General features: G+C 37.5%; 1 long non-coding RNA gene across 3 annotated transcripts; it reads left to right on the top strand.

Annotated features, from left to right (window-relative positions):
* Positions 1-623: 623 nt before the first annotated feature.
* LOC131313018 (uncharacterized) lies at positions 624-6,354 on the top strand. 3 transcript variants are annotated; one of them, XR_009196046.1, is made up of 5 exons: positions 624-1,439; positions 2,764-2,912; positions 3,665-3,805; positions 4,997-5,545; positions 6,011-6,354. It is a non-coding gene; the product is annotated as an uncharacterized LOC131313018 (long non-coding RNA). The 3 variants fall into 3 exon arrangements; XR_009196052.1 differs by lacking the exon at positions 2,764-2,912 and having other exon boundaries at positions 6,011-6,352; XR_009196051.1 differs by lacking the exon at positions 6,011-6,354 and having other exon boundaries at positions 4,997-5,557.
* Positions 6,355-7,989: the final 1,635 nt, after the last annotated feature.

Below are 7,989 nucleotides of genomic sequence, written 5' to 3'. Positions count from 1 at the left end.
GAGTAAACATAGAGGTAAAAGGTACGCAATACATTGTATTATTCGATATTCACCTATTGATAATTAGGGTTTCTTGAGTACGAAATACTAACAAAGGCATCGGAGGGCCTTTGCCACGAGAGGCAAAGGTGCACTCATTCCTTGTCTGTTTTGCAGGATAAGGGTTTCGTTGACAAATTAGGGTTCCGGTCAAGAGGCACGTGAAGCCGTTGCATTCCAGTGCTGTTCAGAGCACTACTTGAATTTGTCCACCTACAACCACGATGGTGAAGGGTTTAAAAACCTCGATGGCGTTGGGGAAGGTGAGAGCGATCATGTTGCCGGGTTTAATGCCAGAGGCGACGAGCTGGGAGGCGGCTTGGTTAATCAGTTCTTGAAGGCCAACGTGTGTGAGGTCGAACTGAACCGCGCGGTGGGATGGGAATTGGCCGGCGACCTGCTTTAGTAATCCGGTGAGCGTCGAACTTGCCATTTTTTTGTGCGATGTTGGCGAGAGAGATTTTCCTGGTGGGGGGGCGACTAACTCACCAGTCCCGTCGACCAACAGCACCAGCGAGCACAACTAGCGGAGCCGCCTCTACCTCAGCCTTGGCGAATACAATCGACTCCACGACAAGGTATCTTTCCCTCTCTGTGCGTTCCAAAAAAATTAGGGTTCTGTGTTGACATGAAATTAGGGATTTTGTTTGAAATAAGGGTTTCAAGAGGATGTGAATTCTGGTTTTTCTTTTTAAAATTAGGGTTCCAATAACCAAGCTTTGCTTTATTTGGTATACCGAATCACATCCTTTTTCCTCTACATTCACGGTTGATTTGATTTTTTATCTACCTGGTTAATATTAGGGGTTTTGATTTTATAATTTACTGGAACCTTGGGAGCTGGGGCTATTGGGATCAAGGACGCGCGATAGGATTTGCTATGGTTTTGATCTTTTGCAAGTTCATACTTTGGATTTTTCATTCAACTTGTGGGAAGTTTGTGCTTTTGACATAAATTGAAAATTTCTGTTTCACTGCGAAGTGGGTTGTCGTTTATCTATGCTACTAGACTACATGTCAAATCGTAATGTGGAATGTGAAAAAGATATTGCAGTTGTCAGCTATTGTATATTTTCGTTCATTTTTAGCTTAGTTGTGCTTGTTTTGCCTTGCCCATGTTGTCCGATAAGCATGTGCTTGATAGACTTTGTGAGCTGCTTATGGTTGATGGAGTTGGGAAATGATGAATTGGTGTCTTGATTTGAAGTTAGTAATTCAGAGGAAGTTGTCAATTCGAGTTTACGCGCTAGAGAGCAAAGGGTTTTGTATGGTTGTGAAGTTATTGAATTCATTTTGGTTCCGTATGGCTGAAACATGGATTTGTAGTTCAAGCTTCAAATGTTGAAAGAGAAGAAGTGAATTCGAGTATGAAGGAGTTCGGCCGTGCCTTCACATCTCAGGTCCGCCTCAACTTTCTCTCTACTTTGTTATGGTTACCTTCAATGGTATTGCATTTGTGGCACTAGAATTTTTCACATTTAAAATTTAATTTGTACGAGCTGTATAAGAAAATTACTCCATACTTATCCAACCTGTTACAGCTTGATTTAATTATTGCTAATGCTTCATGGCGATTCCGTTACTATTCCATTCCACAAATAGCAAATAGAATTTGCTACAAAAGCCGGCTAACGGGGGTATTCGTGCGTATGAGAACATAGTAATGGAGGGGTTGCATAATTGCACAAAGAAATTCAGCACAAATTCCAATTGAAGGCGGAGCACGCGCCTTCTTTTAATTATAGGATCTTCAGGATGCAAAAACTCCGTAGGGAAAAGAATGGGCGGGCCTAATAAAGCTACAGTCTATACGGGAGGACGTTTTAGATCAATTAATTATAGAGCTTTTAACCAACTCAACATAATGAGAACATTTTCGCTTTTGATATTATCTTTCTGGGAAATGGATGCTTGGATATTAATTTGTTTTCAAACGTAGGTAATGAGTTAATCTCAACATGAAGGAATTGTTTAGTCTAAGAGCTTTCTTCATCTAAATTAATGGGCTTAGAGTTTAATTTGATAGAAAGGGGTCCATTATGCTTTTGGGGTATGGACCAATTAGTATTGTTTGTTTTTAGATTGAGGAGAAGAGGAGCTAGAAAAAAAAAAGGAGAAGAGGAAACCATTGGCAGATTACATTGACAAGGTCTAGAAGGATGTGAACCTAATAGGAGGGAGATTTTAGTGGATAGTTTGGCGAAGGTTTCTGAAGAGTGCAAGCTTTACTTTGATAGTCTCTTTCATTCCATCTCTTACCTTGATAGATTTTGTCAACAAATATACTCAATAGGCAGAGGCTCCGATTGCTCCGGTTGTTGGTTGTTTCTTCAATGCTTGTGTCATAGCAAGCTTTCAGACCCTCTTAATACTACTTGTGGTTAGAGTTTTTATGATACTAATTTGGGTGATGTTGTTCGTTCTATTACCAATGGGCAAATTGAGTCTTTTTCTTCAATTGCATGGTTACATCAGTTGAGGAGATGGGTACGGACCGGTATAATACAGATATAGATTTTATATTAGCACTAACAATTTAGCAAAATGGATGACATGAACCTTCCTAATCAACCTCATAGACCAATAACAAGGTTGGGATACAACCCTGCAATTTTCTTTGGTCCTTAACTTATTTCCAGTTATTGAAATTTCCCCTTCGAAGTTAAATTAAAAAATTTGGTCATAAGCCTATTCTGATCTGATTCTATTTTTCTCTTAACTCAGGGGTAATGAACTTGATTACTACAATTATTGGGTTTGGGATGAGTGCCAGTTTCATTGAGTTTGTCTGTATCAGATTGCTCTGTGGAAGACTCAAAGGAGTTGAGTCTTGGCAAATGATTGAGATCGACTCAGGGATTGATCTTAAGCAGGTAGCTAATATTAATCATGCATTCTCTACATTTATTTTAATTTAGGTCTTATTATATTTTCAGATAATTGCTCCTTCTATACTCATGATTGGGGCCAGAAAAATGGTTTTGTAACCTTTCCGCTAAAAACAAAAACGGATGTGGAAGGTCTTGTATTTTTACTAAGTTTTGGAAGTAATTAACTTAATAGATAGCCAATAATGTAGAGAGTGATGTGAGTTTTTCTTTCCTTTTGTAAAAAAGAGAGTGTGTTATGGAGACTATGTGTTCAGTGTATAATAGGGGTATTGATGGATATATGATACTCTTTGATCCTTAAATTTATTTGTTTGGGTAGGTATTAGCATTTTCTTGCAACACAAATTTGACTGTACTAAAGTCGGAAAAAAGTTGCAAAACATTATACATGGTGATTTATCTTGATTACCACACACTTTGAACACTCCAAAAGCAATATTGAATACATCAACATCTATGAGTTTTCTATTTAACTTGAAAAAATATTGCTACCTTAACCCACTTCGTTATTCCAAAAACATGAATTTAAACCGATGATAAATATCAATCAATCATATGATTACTTTAACAGCCCGGACCAGTTCATAGCTCTATGATGGAGTACATCATTAGTCAATTTGCTTCTGTAAAAAGTGTTGATACTACTTGTTGTAACTGCATCAAATACTCAAAAACTGAGGCACCTTCATTATTATGTTAGTTTGATCATCACTTCACATTAGCTTAATTTACAGTGTTGCAATGGCAAATAGTAGCGGCGCTAGCTGTAGCTGTTAGGGAACGCAAAGGAGACTTTGTCTTTGTTCCGTGTGTCCATTGCAAAATCAATGGCAGAAGTTTTACTCAAAGTTGAGACACCTTCACCATGACTTCAGGTCAGACTATTTCCAAAGTCTTATTTGGTTGCGATTTTTAAAGACCAGTATCATGAGCTGTTCATATGGTATTTCATACATGATTTGACTTTCAACACTAATGATGACTTGATTGCGTTTTGAATTCCAACACTAGGCATAATGACTCGGTTGCTTTTGAGATAGGAAAATTAAAGGAATGAACAACTGATATAGTTTTACTTTGTATTCAAACCATGAATCACCTCTACTCGAATCTTGATGACTACCTTCTCTCAATTACACAATGTGTTTTTCCGGATTGTAGCTTAAAAGGATGAACACACTAGATTTAGACACTGCTAGACTAATAAGATAGCTAGAGTCTTGCATATTCTTCGTAGATGCTTATTGTCATACCTATATTTTCATTTACTTCTCTCTTACATAATTAGGTAGTTTTGTATGCTAGGAATTGGTATCCAGGGTCAGGACCTCAGCTATCAAACGGGATGTGATTTGATAAATTTATATTGTCCTAGAAGGATTTGTAGATGAGAGAGAAAGGGTAAGGTAGGGGAGTCTCAAGTCACTAGATAAAGGTTGGATCTTTGTGATTTGTGTTCATAGATTCGTGTACAGATGTTTGTTTTTTGGTCGATTGGAGTGATGTGGTATTTGGTTTTTAGGTGTTCATGATTGTGTTCATGCTTCTGTCGTTAAGGGTTTCTAGGTCTTGAAGCTACCTGAACAATTCAAAACATTTTGCGATCCACATGACCATGAAGAATTTGTATTAGTTTCAAAACACAAGAGATGCGTTGTCCAATATGCTAACGAATTCTTCATTAGAGCTAGATGGAACTCATTTGTTCATGCACATAAGCTATCAAGCTACCACTGTACCACACGTTAGTAGTCAATAGTAACATAGATATAGAATTACACACCATCGTCACACGTTAGTAGTCAATAGTAATATAGATCTAGAATTACACACCATGGTGTTTGGTGCAAACAAATGCGAATGTATTTACTTTTGGTATTAATATCATCGGACATATCTATTACAACTATCATAATATGTAAGCACTGCTCAAAAAATTAATCAAGCTTTACTTACATTCATTCTTATGTTCTTCCATAACAAACATTGTCATCTTCAAATGCTCAAAACATTGCAATCTGTTGGGAAGAGCCAGAATCCCTTATTCACTTGTTTTTCCAGTGTAGATTTGCTCAAGCAGTATGGAAACTCTCTCCACTTTGTATGGACTCTGCAAGGAAGGGGAGAGGATTTTTGGGATTGGTTCACAGTAGTGGTGAAGAAGAATCCAGGAGATCACTGGCGTGTGCAATTATTTGGAAGTGCAGAAATGATGCCCATTTTTCTTACCGTTAGTGTGATCATGTGGTGGTAGTCAATATTGCGTGCAAGGACTCGACTATTTTTTTGGATGCAAACAAGCCCATTGAACTGCCGAGGATGGATACGGGGTGGGAACCAGTGAATGAGCCTTACAGATGAAGTCCTCTAGTAGATGGGATTATCAAAGATTAATTTTGATGCAAGGGAGGATGTCCAGAGTCATCAAGGTGGTGTGGGTTTGGAAGGGCGAGAGGCTCTTTTTGGCAGCTAGATGTTTGGCTCTGAATGGTTTCTCTACTCCACTGGTTGCTAAAGCAATAGCAGCTAGGGAAGGCCTATTTTTGCATTTGAGCTGGGGTTTACGTGTATTCAGATTGAAGGGGATTCCTTAAGCTTTATTCGAATGGTTAAAGGTGAACAAGTTATTCACCATTAGACATGGGTAACAGGTCGTGTCAGATCGTGCTCGTGTCGTGTAAGTTGGGTTCGTGTCACAAATCACTCAACCCGAACCCGACCCATTTTAAAATTCGTGTTTCTCAAGTCGTGTCATTTTCGTGTTTCGTTTCAGAAATGCTCAACCCTAACCTGTTAACTTCGTGTCCAGTTTGTGTCGTGTTATCGTATCCGTTGCCCAACTCTATATAGAATTACAGATATACCATATATTATATATATACGTGTTCGTGTTAATGGATGACACAGATTAATAACCGTGTTGGTCGTATTAATTTCGTGTCTCGTGTGTTCAACCCGAACCCGACCCATTTAGAATTTATGTTCTCGAGTCGTGTCATTTTCGTGTTTCGTGTCAGAAATGTTCAACTCTAATCCGCTAACTTCGTGTCGTGTTATCGTGTTTCGTGTCCGTTGCCCAGCTCTATTCACTGTGATGCTGAAGTTCTTGAGGAAGATGTCCGGAGATTGGCGTGTGACTTTTTGGTTGTGTGAATTTAGTTTTATTAAACATAGTAGTAATAGTGTTGCTCATTGTTTAGCTTGTCGGGGTTATGGTTGTTTAGGTACTTCCACCTGGGAAGCCTATCTGCCGTTGTGGCTATCCACCCCTTTGTTTAAGGATGGATACGCCCATTGATGTTTGGTTCACATCTTTTTATCAATGAATGGATTATCCGTTAGAAAAAAATTAAAAAAAATGCTCAAAACAACTATACAGTTTTGAAAAATTGTACTGAGCACGCGATTCGTGCAAAGCACGTCGCGTGACACTAGTTATAGAAGAAGAAGGTGTTAAATGCTCAATGCTCGTGGATGTCAAAAGTCAAACGGCAAAAAGAAAAAATAGAGAGAGCAAACACTACTTTTGATATGGAGGGGGCCAAATGAATTATGGAGGGAAAGAGGAAAAACTATTGGAGTATACAAACTTTTACCCGACCAGTTGTATACAAGACCTTCTTCACCCATTGGACGTTCATTTGATTGGGAAAAAGGAATCAATTAATTTTCCTACTTATATGCCAAAAGTTTTTGGGAGGAGTATGTTTGATTGGGGGTATTTCTGTCCAAAACAAAAAAAAATTTGATCCTTTCAAAAACAATTAATGAAGAGTTTATGACTAGTGTTTCAAACTTAGATTTTCCATTTAGAAAAACCATAAATGAAGGAGAATATATAGTCTCTATCATATGTCTAGGGGGCATATGTTAACAAAACCCATAAAACAAAATGCATTGGTAAAAGGATTAAACAAATGAAGTCCACTTGTAAAAGTAGAGAATACAAAACCAATTTGTCTTTGCCTATTCTTATCGATCTCTGTATCAATGGCCAACACCAACGCTGAATGCAACAGGAAAGCGTACGTCCATTTATGCATAGTGTATAGAGGAAGATGGGTACAGGTGCTCTTCGGTGGTGAAACAAAGAGGGAAGAGGTAGTTTTTGTGTTAGGGGTAGAAGACTAGAAGTTGTAGTGGGAGGGAAACTGAAGTGGGGTGGGTAGTTATTGGATTTAGTGGTTATTGGTGTTGGTTACTTGGTTTTGTCTATTGTGCTCTTACAATTAAGTCCTCAATGAATTTAATTGTGCCTGAATCTTTTTTTTCTTTTGTGTACAATTTTGAAAATGAAAAAGCATGACAGTGCTTCAAAAATGGAAGATACCAAAGTTGTGCTCTCCCTTTATATATTAGAATAAATATTAGTAGAATAGATAAGCCAATCCCCCTTTCTCTTTAAAAAAAAAAAAAAAAAACCCACTTCCTAGTTAAATCCCATTTTCCCACTAATCCCCTGATATCATATCCCCTATTGTTCTTTACTCCAAAATATTATCCGCCCCAAAAACGAGCGGGAGCCGGGAGTTGCTTCGGGTTATACCAACAAGGAATCCATTCTCCAAATGCTACTTTTGCACTGCAAACTAATATTATACATGTCATGATAAGGCGACTGTGAGTGGTGTAGCTAGGATTTTGAACCTGGAGGTGGCTTAGCAGACGTACATTTTTTTATCGAAATGTATATTTATTATATTTTGAAATTTTTGTTTTCTAATACATTACAATTTTGTACTCTAATACATTACAATTTTGTACATTGAAATTATTCTAGCCTAATGCAGTTAAAATATACCAATTATTTTGTATTTTTCTTTTAGACTACTTCAACTGTTACGTGCTTATTTTTCATTTATGAAAGAAATTGAGAAATGAAAATGTAAAATGACCAATTTTTTATCAAATCAAACAAAAATTATTAGGATAATTAGTAGCGATACATGAATAATTATCAATAATATTAAAAATTAGACATATACAAAATAAAAATTTTAAAGCTCGGAGTGCCAGAGCCGGGGTCAACATAGCTCTGGCCACTGTACAAAAGGTTAAA

Source organism: Rhododendron vialii, chromosome 2a, assembly GCF_030253575.1.
Source record: "Rhododendron vialii isolate Sample 1 chromosome 2a, ASM3025357v1".
NCBI lineage: Eukaryota > Viridiplantae > Streptophyta > Magnoliopsida > Ericales > Ericaceae > Rhododendron > Rhododendron vialii.
This window is presented reverse-complemented; position numbering and strand designations above follow the sequence as displayed.